Source organism: Silene latifolia, chromosome Y, assembly GCF_048544455.1.
Source record: "Silene latifolia isolate original U9 population chromosome Y, ASM4854445v1, whole genome shotgun sequence".
Taxonomy (NCBI): Eukaryota; Viridiplantae; Streptophyta; class Magnoliopsida; order Caryophyllales; family Caryophyllaceae; genus Silene; species Silene latifolia.
The window spans coordinates 261,716,871-261,728,402 of record NC_133538.1 but is presented as its reverse complement, the minus strand read 5'-3'; the positions used below and the strand labels follow the sequence as shown (position 1 = coordinate 261,728,402).

Genomic DNA, 11,532 nt, shown 5'->3' with positions numbered 1-11,532 from the left:
AGGGTATCGGAATATCATTATGTGGCACTGGAATGTTAGTAATCTGATTAACAATATCGTTATTCACTAAACTGGATAATTTACAAACATCCCATTGCTTGTCTGAGGTTATGAAATCTTTAACCAAAAGATTAAGATCACGTTTCTATCATCATCAACCATACTCGCTTGTAAGTGGGTGTGAAAAAACCCAATTATCAGACCAAAACTTAATGTTGCTACCATTACCTACCCGCCATCTCAGTCCTTTTCTAAATAGAGTCCGAAGACTCATTAGTTTACGCCATTGCCAAGAAGAGGTCAATTAGGCTTATGATCAAATAGTGAACAATTTCTCAAGTATTTTTTAGATACCACTTTGACCCATATACTTTCCTTATCCATAAGAATTTTCCATAAAAGTTTCATTTGAAGAGCTTTATTAGTCGCTTTAAGATTTAATTCCTAAACCACCAACCGACTTTGGTAAACAAACTTTATGCCAACCAACCAAATTAGAAGAACGCTGGGAAGGATTCTTATTCCAAAGAAAGTCTCTATTAATCTTATCTAATCTATTATGGATCGATGAAGGGAGGAGGAAGCTTTGCATCTGAAAAGTTCCCTTTGCGGCTAAATTAGCATTGACAAGAACTAGTCTACCTGCTTGAGAAAGAGAATTCGCTTTCCATTTCGATAATTGAGTGCAAGAAGATTGAATGATGTTCTCGAAAGTATTTTTAGTCACTCTGCTATCAATTATAGGACATCCTAAATACTTACCCAAATGAGCTTCCTCGTTCATATGAAGAATGCCTCTAAAGGATTCACGAAGAGAACGCTCAATATTTCTAGTGCATTGAAAAGTGGATTTGTCAAAATTAACAAATTGTCCGGAAATCGTGCAAAATTTATCTAAAATAGACTTAATAGTTCTACAACTCTGGTTAGAAGCTTTAGCGAAAATGATAGTGTCATCCGCAAAAGTGAGAAAATGAATTTTCTCCACCCCGGACCCAATTCTAATACCAATGTCACTAGAGCTAACATCACTATTCTTTTGCAGAGATCTTGCTAAAATCTCAGCGCACATAATAAATATATATGGCGAAAGCGGGTCTCCTTGTCGAATACCTCGAGTGGGTTTAAAAACGTCTCCCGGTGTTCCATTTACTAACACTGAGTAAGAAACAGTGTTTATACATGCCATAATCCATGAAATCCACTTAGCATTAAAACCCATTTGCTTAAAAATTTTCTCGATAAAATTCCATTCTAGCCTGTCGTATGCTTTCTCCATGTCAAGTTTGATTGCAATCCAACCTCCTTTGCCTTTTCACCTTTTTTCCTTTCATCTCACCTTTTCCTTACTCTCCCCTCTATCACACACACAATGACACACACTAATATGTCCATTCCTCAACCCTTGCCTCTCCATCACTATCCCCGTTCCTATGCAAATTTGCACCATGTGAAGCTCTGGATCACGATTTTTGGGGAGTAATTGTTTGATAATTCCGTTCACATCATAGTGTGATATTATTCATTCTTTTTTAATGGATGATGGATTTAGAGTCATTATATCATCTTATGATTTTGGTTTGATGGATGATTGTCGCTTTGAGCTTCCCTCTAAGAATGAAACAAAGGTAAGTTTCATTCTCTCTCTTTGTAAATCCCTCTATTATACGGAGTAATTGTTTTCACTTTTCTTTTCTTTCTTCGGCAACACAGAAACGAGGGTTCGCCTTCTTTTACTTACTCTTTTTTACTTGATTTATTCAATTTTATCCTTCAATCTAATTGTTTAATTAGGGTTCGTCGATTTTGTATCACTGTGCGATTTGATCGTGTCTGATTTTTCCTCTTTGTGTGATCGTTGCGAATAGTTTTGCGGAGTAAATTATTCGACATCTGATGTAGGTTATGTGTTGAGTGATCATTCATTTGATATGAAAATTAATGATTGAATTGGGGATGAGATTGAAGGAGTGATTATGAACGAACAGTTTATTTAGTTTACTTTTAAGTATACCTTACTACTGTAATTAGTTGAAATTTGCTTAGCGGTAGCGTATGGAAAATTAGTACTTGCTTAGAGTAGTTGTTATTAGAGTGGATTTGTCTCTTTCTTTTCTAATTTTAAAACAACAATTTTGATATCAGTAAGGATAAATTTTACAGCCCATATAGCTGTACTGTTCAAAGTCGTTTCTCTTAGATCAGTTTGTAGAAGTGAGACCTTGAGTGTTTTTACCATACTTGGTCCAATTCTTTAAAATAGGGTTTCTGTCTAAACTTAGGTGAAGAGATGTGTAAACATTACATCTTTACATATGCTGAAATCTTGATGGTCTATCCTCTTCTCTTAGCCCTTACATAGTTACATCTTAGTATGTTACATCTTGGCCTATTCCTCGTTTGGAATATGATGAGAGTAAAGCAAAATCACTCGCTAAACTCTAGAAGAGTGTCGCATTTAATGATGCAATATAAGTATATTACTATGGGTTACCCCTGAAATGATGTTAAGCACCGAATTGAAGAGGATAGACCATCAAGATTTCAGCATATGTAAAGATGTAATGTTTACACATCTCTTCACCCAAGTTTAGACAGAAACTCTATTTTAAAGAATTGGACCAAGTATGGTAAAAACACTCAAGGTTTGCACCATAAGCAGGAACCATTGAGATACTGAAGTTGTGTTTTTTTATCCTCGCATGAGTAATTAAGGATTTAGTGTCTTGTGTTTAGGGCTCTGCAGAGATGAGGAGACACTTCAACCCACTGTCTATTTGAATAAGTAAGACTCACTCTTGAACGATGATATTTTTCTTGTCAAGTTCGATCTTTTGTACATCACCCCTTGAATAGAGAAATTCAATATGTTACTTCTGATTGTTGGTAGTGGAAAATTGTACAAGACTAACTTTATGCATCACTCCTTGGCTTTCTCATGTTCTAGGTTACCTAATAAGTTTTCTGAAGGAGCTTGTGTATTAGTTGTTGACCCAATGATGGCAACAGGTTTGACATCTGTTGTTTTGATTGAGCCCTTTTCAACTTTTGATTGGTTTACACTGTCTTTTTAACAGAAGAGTCCAATTTTATTGATCAAAATATGGCATAAAGTCGCACTAAGTAATATATGAGATAAATTCCGGCTGATCATCTACCATGGTCAAGTATCCATTATAAGGTAAATTGTGCTAATATGCTAATTGGTTAGTGTCTTGATTTTTTTTTTTTTTTGAGGGAAGGTTAATGTCTTGATTAGGTTCACTTATAACAACATTAAACTTAACATCAATAACTGAACCAGCCAAAGCGAAAAATCGAATCTACTAATGTCAAAAAATAATTGAAGACAGAACTTCCAGATTCGAGGATAGTAAGGAGCTAAGGAGTTGATTCTGAAATCACATTGTCTATTTTCATGCCATTTAAAGACGCTTTTCTCCACCTTTCCTTTTGATATTCATTGTTACTGCTAATTAAAGTGCACCATGTTGATATTTGGTAAAATTGAGCTGCAATGGCGTGAGGTATTGAGCATTACCATCTATACATCCATCCATAATGAATATGCCGCAAGTTTCATATTTTTTACAATGAAATCACGATCTTCAATGGCATGAGCTATTGAGCATTACCATCCATATATTTTGCAGAGTGGAATGGAGAGAGTAGGAAAGGAATGGAATAACAATGAAATCATGATCTTCAACGTTTTATCCAACTCCTTGCCATAGTACTCAATTAGCCATCTATGGTTACTAAGCTCAACAACTATAAAGTATGCAAAAGAGGAGCGGGAGTTTAATGACGAATCGATTGTGGTTGTCTAGTACTCGCTTGGAAATATTACTAATGCAAATGCTGTAGGCATGTTATGGACATTGGGAGCCAAAGTATATCATTTATACACTTCAAGAGAAAAAGAGCTATGGGAAGAGGAGACATGCAGTCTGAGACTGTCTCAGCAATGTTGATCCCTTAATGACAATGTGGGTAAAATCTCAACACCGAGTCTCTTACATATTAAAAGCATATTTGATGCATTCCATTGAACTTAGTAAGCACTAGATTTGGCGAACATGTCATAGGACCAGGTCAATAGGGTGCATTGGTAGCAGGTCAACCTAGGCAGGGGACAGTTTGGGTTTGAGTCAATGTTCCAGTTTGGATCAATCGGTTAATTTCCAGGTCATAATTATTGTGGTCTTTATTTTTAAAATTGAAATTAAATCACCCTGATTATTTAAAGACATTCTGCGTCGTGGTTTACTTTTGGTTGTTCTTTTAGGGGTTGGATCAGGTCTCAAAGGTCGTTCAGCATGTTCTCTTTTAGGGATTAATTATTAAATTATGAGGGTTGTCAATGTTTCCAGCTTATCAGTTCTTTAGTTTAAGACTAACCAATTATGATTGATATTCTATACCTAGATCTTTCTTTAATTAAACCTTGACCTTGTCTGTATTCTGTAGTAGTGCAGATGATATGGTATAATCTTGTAGTATTATATTCTGTACAAATCAATGGAATCAAGTACTCGATATTCCTGCACTTCTCGAAACAATTTTTAATGAGTCATTAAGAAATCGTCTTTTTATTTGTTAATACGGAGATAACATTATGTAAATTCAACATCTCTTATTCCGCTATTTACGAGAGTTTTAGAGATACTAAAGTAAGGATCTCCTTGTACTTGGAGAAATACTAAAGTAACGATCTCCTTGTACTTAGAGTACTATATTCACCAAGCCTTCACACCTTATGATGAAGAATTCTTTCTTATTTTCTTGGTATGATCAGAGTTTTCTGATTTTTTATTTCCAAGTCAGCCTTTAGGATATTTGAAATTAGCAGGTAGTTTGTTTCTCCGATGACTTTATTTAACCAATTCAACACACCACTGCACTTCAACTCCAAGTTTTCTGCTTATTTACTTTAAAATTCTAGTTATGATGACGGCATAGTTGTGACTGAAAGTGGTGAGTTATTGGTATTGTGTCAGTTGTATTCTCGCTTTCAATTTCAGTTTACACTCATTCCTTTGCTTGTTTCCCTCACTTTTTCCTAATCTTGATTTGCTATTTCCGAGAAACAATGCGTGTTGATTATTTATGTGACTATACGTCTTATGATTGCTATTTCCTAATCTTCAAAAATTCCTGTGGAAAATAATATTCTGTGGAAGGGGAAGGGGAGGGAGGAGGAGGCGTAAAAGGAGGTTTTGAGGGAATGGAAGGAGAAAAGGGAGAACAAGGAGAAAGGGAAGGGGAAAGATGGCGAGAAGAGAATGTTGAGAACCTCTTACACCTTCACATCATTCAAAGGAAGTAGTTCGCCTAGAAAGGAAGGGAGGAGATTGAGGGGGGAGAAGGGACAGAAAAAGGAAGCGAGGAGACACATAGAAAGGAAAGGAGGAAAAGGGACGAAGGAGGAATAGGGAAAAGGGAGAGGAGGAGAAGGAGAAGGACGAAAATAGGAGAATCAAAATGTTGAGAAACCCAATGTATCGACTGAGTCATATCAGAAACGTGGTTGAGTATGAGTTTAAGTCTCTAAAACAAATTTGATGATGTGTTTGATATAAAGAGCTTTCACATCAATCTATCGAGATAACTTTATATGTATAATCGATTTAATTCATTTTGCTTGACTATATTATGTATGATAAAGCTTCCTTCTATAACATGATCTGTGTGTAACACCCGCAAATTTCTCATTTTGACATTTAAAATTTATTTAACCGTTTAATTACTTTATTTTATATTTTTAAATTATTTATTTTAAACATGATTTTTATAAAAGTAATATTCTAAAGCTTAATTTATATAAAAATACGTGTTTTAGTCGGATAGTAATAATAGTGACAATAATAATAACATTAATAATAATAATAAAGTTCCGTCTTAAATTATAGTAGGTTTAAGACGTATTTCCGTCTAGCAAGACTGTCACTTTTTCACATGTGAGCAGAATCTATTCTCGACCTATCCCGTATCGACAACACAACGCTCACTTTTGTACCTAAATAAAATAATCCCACTCTCTCACCCTCACAATGTTTTTGGACCAATCCCAGCCCACTAACCCTTCTTTCTTTTTCGATTTTCCTGTCAAACAACAATGCACCCGCAGCAACAACAAACCAAACTTCGAGCAGAGCTCATAAGCTCCATTTTCGTCAACCTAAAACTCAGATTTCACATTCATTCCTTCACCATTCCTCTTAATTTTTGTACCATTCTCATCCTTACTTCCTTCATCTTTCAAGGTATTAAAGTCTCGTTTTTGTGATGGTTTCGTTTTTCGCCGTCTTATAAAAGTGTCGTCTTTTAGCTTCTTTATCCCGTTTTCTTACTTTTTAATGAAGGATTTGAAGAACCAGAGTAAGATTCGTGCCTTGTGGACCGTTTATTCGAAGAATAAGGAGCGTTTAAGGTAACGATGATAGGTTACTCGACAAAAATGTCGATATTTCGTCCCTTATCTCGGTTTTATACTCTTATTTGTCTTAAAGTTTGGTTCTTTATGCTTTCCTCAAATGTGTGGTGGAATATGTGAAATTATTAGTCTTTTTACATGGTTATTTGGATGTGTGTTTCGGGTATGGAGGGTGTGTTTTACCGGGTGAAATTCCGTCTTAAAACAGACTGTTTTCACCTACAGCTAAAATAAAATGATTTGTTTCTTTTAGACTTTGTCGTACTTAGTTGGCTATAAAGGCAACATTGCACTTTCGAAAAGGAAAATTGTGTTTTCCAAATTCTGTATTGTAGGACTAGTACGTAGATGAGAGGTCAAATCATGTTGCTAAAACACACTCCGTACTACTTTCAGAATTTATTCACCTACTGTCGGTTTTTGAGTCGGTTTTATTCGAGTTTTACCTATCCGTTTTGAGAAAAGTTTGTACCTTTGGATTCTTGGTGAAGTGGGTAATCATGTTGGGTAATTTGTTTGAATGAATACTATCTTTTCCATGCTTAAAATTTCGTCTTAAGACGGTCACAAATGAATTTAAATCGTGAAAATGGATTTGTTGAGCCGTTTTCGTGGGCTGTTTTTTGACGGGTTTCTAGCTTGGGTTTGAGCCAACTCCCCTATTACCGTCTCAAATGTATATTCGAGAATAATATGGAGCGTATGATAATTTCCATCAACATGAAGAGTTTTTGCAAGGATGCGTTCCCTGCCTTTCTTTTGCGTCTTTTGCTAGATGGGACATGTTGTCAGCCTAGTTACTCAAGATTGAGTATTTGGGTTTCTTGCGGATACAGAGCTGCTGAGGAGTTAATATTACCCATTAACTCATTTTCTTGTCCAATGAGGTTGATTAAACTGCCGTTTATTTAATTTGGTTGTTCGAAATGTTTAAATTTTCGTCTTGTGTTTTATATAACTCAATTCGTTAAATATCGTTCATTCATATATTTTTCTCTCATGATTTATAATTGTGGAATTCTGTTATTTAATTATATTTCCATCTTAACTTTGGCCCCAAAATGGGTGCTTTTGGCGCCAAGTTTGGTTCATTCGAATTGTTTAATTTTCGACTCGTATTTTATATAACGTAACTCGTTAAATATCGTTCTTTTACGTATTCATGCAAGTTGGGCCACTACTCCTTAGTTTTTGGGCTCTCTTTGTTGTACTAAATGAATTCATTATATTCTAATTGTTGGGCTCTATGTGAGTTGGACTTCTTATGACTAAACTTTTGGGTTGTACATGATTAAGTGTTTGGGCTTGTTGTATGCCACTTATTGGATTTCATATAAATCTTATATTGGGCTTCACATGATTATGGTGTTAGGTTTAATATGTTCCATTTAATGGGCCATGTATAGTTTGTGTTTTGGGCTCGTAAATGAGTCACTTGAGTTGGTCACATTTTATCTCGTAAATTATTCATTATTGCTTGTTATATTTCATTTAACCGACGTGTTAAATTATGAAGTGGAATATTTATTAATATAATACATGTATGATATATTTATTATAAATAGTTACTTGTAGTGAGTCGTATTCTATATAATGTCTTGTTTTGCTCGGTTGTGATAGTCTTGGTCCTATCGGATACTAGAGGTGAGCTATAAGCCCTCTAGTTGCGATATGATCGTCGGGATTGATATTCCCATCCGTACTTATGGTGAGATGCAAGCCATAAGTATGAATGTGACATTAGTAATCCCGTCCCAGATACTTTATGTGTTGCCTCAGACATGTTTTAAAGGTAACCTCTGAGTCGGGCACTTGTTTGTAGTATTTGGACATGTTTTAAAGGTAACCGCTGAGCTAGATACTTTATATGTTGTGTTTCAGACATGTTTTAAAGGTAACCTCTGAGTCGGACATTTGTTTGTAGTATTTGGACATGTTTTAAAGGTAACCGCTGAGCCAGATACTTTATATGTTGTGTCTCAGACATGTTTTAAAGGTAACATCTGAGTCAGACACTTGTTTGTAGTATTTGGACATGTTTTAAAGGTAACTGACGGGGCAGTCGTATACCTATCAAAAATACCAACTGGCTCTAACTAATATAGCTAGGGAAGTCGGGTTGATCTCCACAGGGAGATGGGAAAATGTCAGCTTTGTTTAAGTTCGCCACGATAACCAAATTGGGGGGTTTTAATTGATTGATTCTAAACTAATGAGAGTAAGAAAGAGAAATAAGCAGAGAAAAGGAATTAACCAGATAGAGAAAACAGCTAAGACAGACGGTTCACCATAATCATTCGGTCAAGTAATCTAGGTCTCAGGTCAATGTAAGTATGGTCTGAGGAGCAGTGAATATCTCCTTTCGGTCTCAATTCGCCCTAAAGCACAAATAGCTTAGCTTTCGCCCTAACTATAATGCTCTATTGTTCGCTACTAGTCTCACCTCTTCCAACCTTTCGGTCTAGGTTAAGGGTCACTATGATATAAATGCCTAATCGCGTCGACTCAATTAGACAGATACAGATAAATGCAGCAGTTAACAACAAAGATTACACCAGCATTAACCTAGTAATTCGATTATAATCCCTTCATAATTATGGATCCCCTTTAGTCTTAACAAAAGGGAATTAGCTACGCATCATCATTGAATTAACAACATATAGATAATTGATACTAAACATAATAACAAGCTAATAAGGATTGAATAGAGTAGTGATGAAATAATAAGAGAAGAATAGCAACACAATAACAATAAATTATGATTAAGGAATTAAAGAAGAATAATAATAATATCAATAGTAAATCCAAATTTGAGTAGCAAGAGAGTAGAAGAAGAGCAAAAATCCAAGGAACAGTAGTCAAAGATAGAGTAAAAGTGAATGAGAGAGTTACGCAGTCTAGTGTTCTTTTAACATACGAAAATCCTCTCCTAAACCTAACCTATGGACTAATTACAGAAACCCATACGAAAATTAGGCGGAAAAAGTCTATAGAAGGATAAACCACTTGATCGAGTGGAAATAAACCACTCGATCGAGCAATTATGCATAAAACCCCTCGATCGAGTAAGAATAAACCACTCGATCGAGTACTCCTTACAAAGTCTTCTCGATTGGCTACTCGAACTGCTCGATCGAGCAACCTTCAATATATAAAGCATTCGATCGACTAGAAAACTAGTCGATCGAGCTATTTAAGCACGTTAGACATTGAAACACCTCCGAAACCAGCTCACGCGTCTTCCAAGTGTTAGATTTCCAAGCTCCGGCTCTCCGTTCTCCATAAATGCATGCAAATGGGACGAATTAAGGCTCGATTTAGCTCCTCCTTGGTAAATTCCTGCAAATTACATAAAACGAACCAAAGTAGAATATTCGGGGGTATTTGTTGCTAGATGCTACATAAATAGTACAGAAATGCGTGTAAAAATGAGGTAAAAACCTTATGTAAAATACACGCATTAGTAACCGCTGAGCCAGATACTTTATGTGTTGTGCCTCAGACATGTTTTAAAGGTAACCTCTGAGTCGGGCATTTGTTTGTAGTATTTGGACATGTTTTAAAGGTAACCGCTGAGCCAGATATTTTAGAGGCCATGCCTTGAACATGTTTTAAAGGTAACCGCTGAGCCAAAGTACTTATGGATTTGTGGACATGCTTTAAAGGTAGCCTCTAAGCCGGATGCTTTGCTTTATGTGTGATGTTAGTAGTCACATTTCGTGTATTGTATGCTATTTGGCTTTCAAAGTCCATGCCTAAGGTTTCCATTCACATGTAGTATGATGTTAATCTTGTTTGTCCGTAACATATGATATTCTATCGTGTTTATAGTTGTATTATCATTTATGACGTTTTGGTTGGATTGTCTCATATGTATGTATCATATGCCTTATCTATGATTGACTACTCATGTTTTGAATGTTAGTCTCGTGTCTCAGTGTTTACATCAAATGGTTGTATTTATGATGTTCTAATATGTTCGTGTTTATCTGTGTTTCGACATTTTGTGGCTGAGAGAACCTTGAGTTACTTCCCACTGACTGTGGCGTTCATGTTTACATGAATGACAGGTTGTGAAGATGTTCACGTGGGGAAGACGTGTGGGCTAGCGAGAACTAAACCTTGGACTAGTAGTCGGTTTATTAGGATTGCTTGACTCACCATTTATCATTTTGTCATTCGAGGGATATATTTTCCCTCGCCTTTGACTATCATGTTTGTATAAACTTAACTTTATTTCCGCATTCTTTATTTGTGTTTTAAATTTTAATGAACCCGCGCTTTAAACTTTAAAAGTTTCAAAAATTTCCTAAAATTCCGCACTTTATTATTGTATTTTTCTTACCGTTATTGCGGGGGTTCACAGTTGGTATCAGAGCCTTTGTTGCTCTCGACGCACACACGTGTACCCCAAACTTACTTTGAACTTGACCTTATTTTAGATGGGTAAAACTAAGTACCTAAGTTGGTAGTCTCTTTGTGTATGTTATTTGTTAGGTGCTAACTTGATTGATTTATTTGGTGTCTTGAGAAGATGGTGCGACCAACCAAGGTGGAGAATACTATCATGGAAGCCCTTACTCAAATTCTCCGGAATCAACAAGATGCCGATGCTCAAGTCAATCTTCGTCCTAATTCTCGTGGCAAGAGATCCTTTGTGCCTTCATCTTCGTCATCTGCTAACAAGAAGAAGAAGCCCTTTCCAATAGGACAAGTACCAAGTGGACAAGTGCAAGGTGAACAAGCTCCCTCGTCGTAAGACAACCCTGAGGAGACCTGCACGTACTTCAAGTGTAGGCAAGCTTATCACCCCGGGATTGGATTCTTTGATATGCCCTTGAAGTGTTACCATTGGAAGAAGCATGGACATCTCATCAAGGATTGCCCGGGGAAGAAGAAGATTACTCCTCCTCCTCCTCATCGTGATCCGGAATCTGAGCCAAGAAGAGCCGTTCGTGTCGAGAATCAAGTCGGAGCCGTCGTTCCTCCCGACACCGTTACGGGTTTTTTTTCTATCCTTGATCAACCTTATCTTATTTTTATCCCGTGATGCTCATCCTTCTTCTAAACTCCTTTTTGTTTTACCTTCGGAGTTT

The 11,532-nt window shown here is 36.2% G+C and overlaps 1 long non-coding RNA gene across 3 annotated transcripts; it reads left to right on the top strand.

Moving 5' to 3' along the window:
- The first annotated feature begins 1,214 nt into the window (after window positions 1-1,214).
- On the top strand, window positions 1,215-10,805 carry LOC141627272 (uncharacterized). Of its 3 annotated transcripts, XR_012536839.1 has the most exons (5): window positions 1,216-1,628; window positions 2,737-2,785; window positions 2,948-3,989; window positions 6,366-6,433; window positions 10,507-10,805. It is a non-coding gene; the product is annotated as an uncharacterized LOC141627272 (long non-coding RNA). The 3 variants fall into 3 exon arrangements; XR_012536837.1 differs by having other exon boundaries at window positions 1,215-1,628; window positions 2,737-3,989; XR_012536838.1 differs by lacking the exons at window positions 6,366-6,433; window positions 10,507-10,805 and having other exon boundaries at window positions 1,226-1,628; window positions 3,654-4,549.
- The last annotated feature ends 727 nt before the right edge of the window (window positions 10,806-11,532 follow it).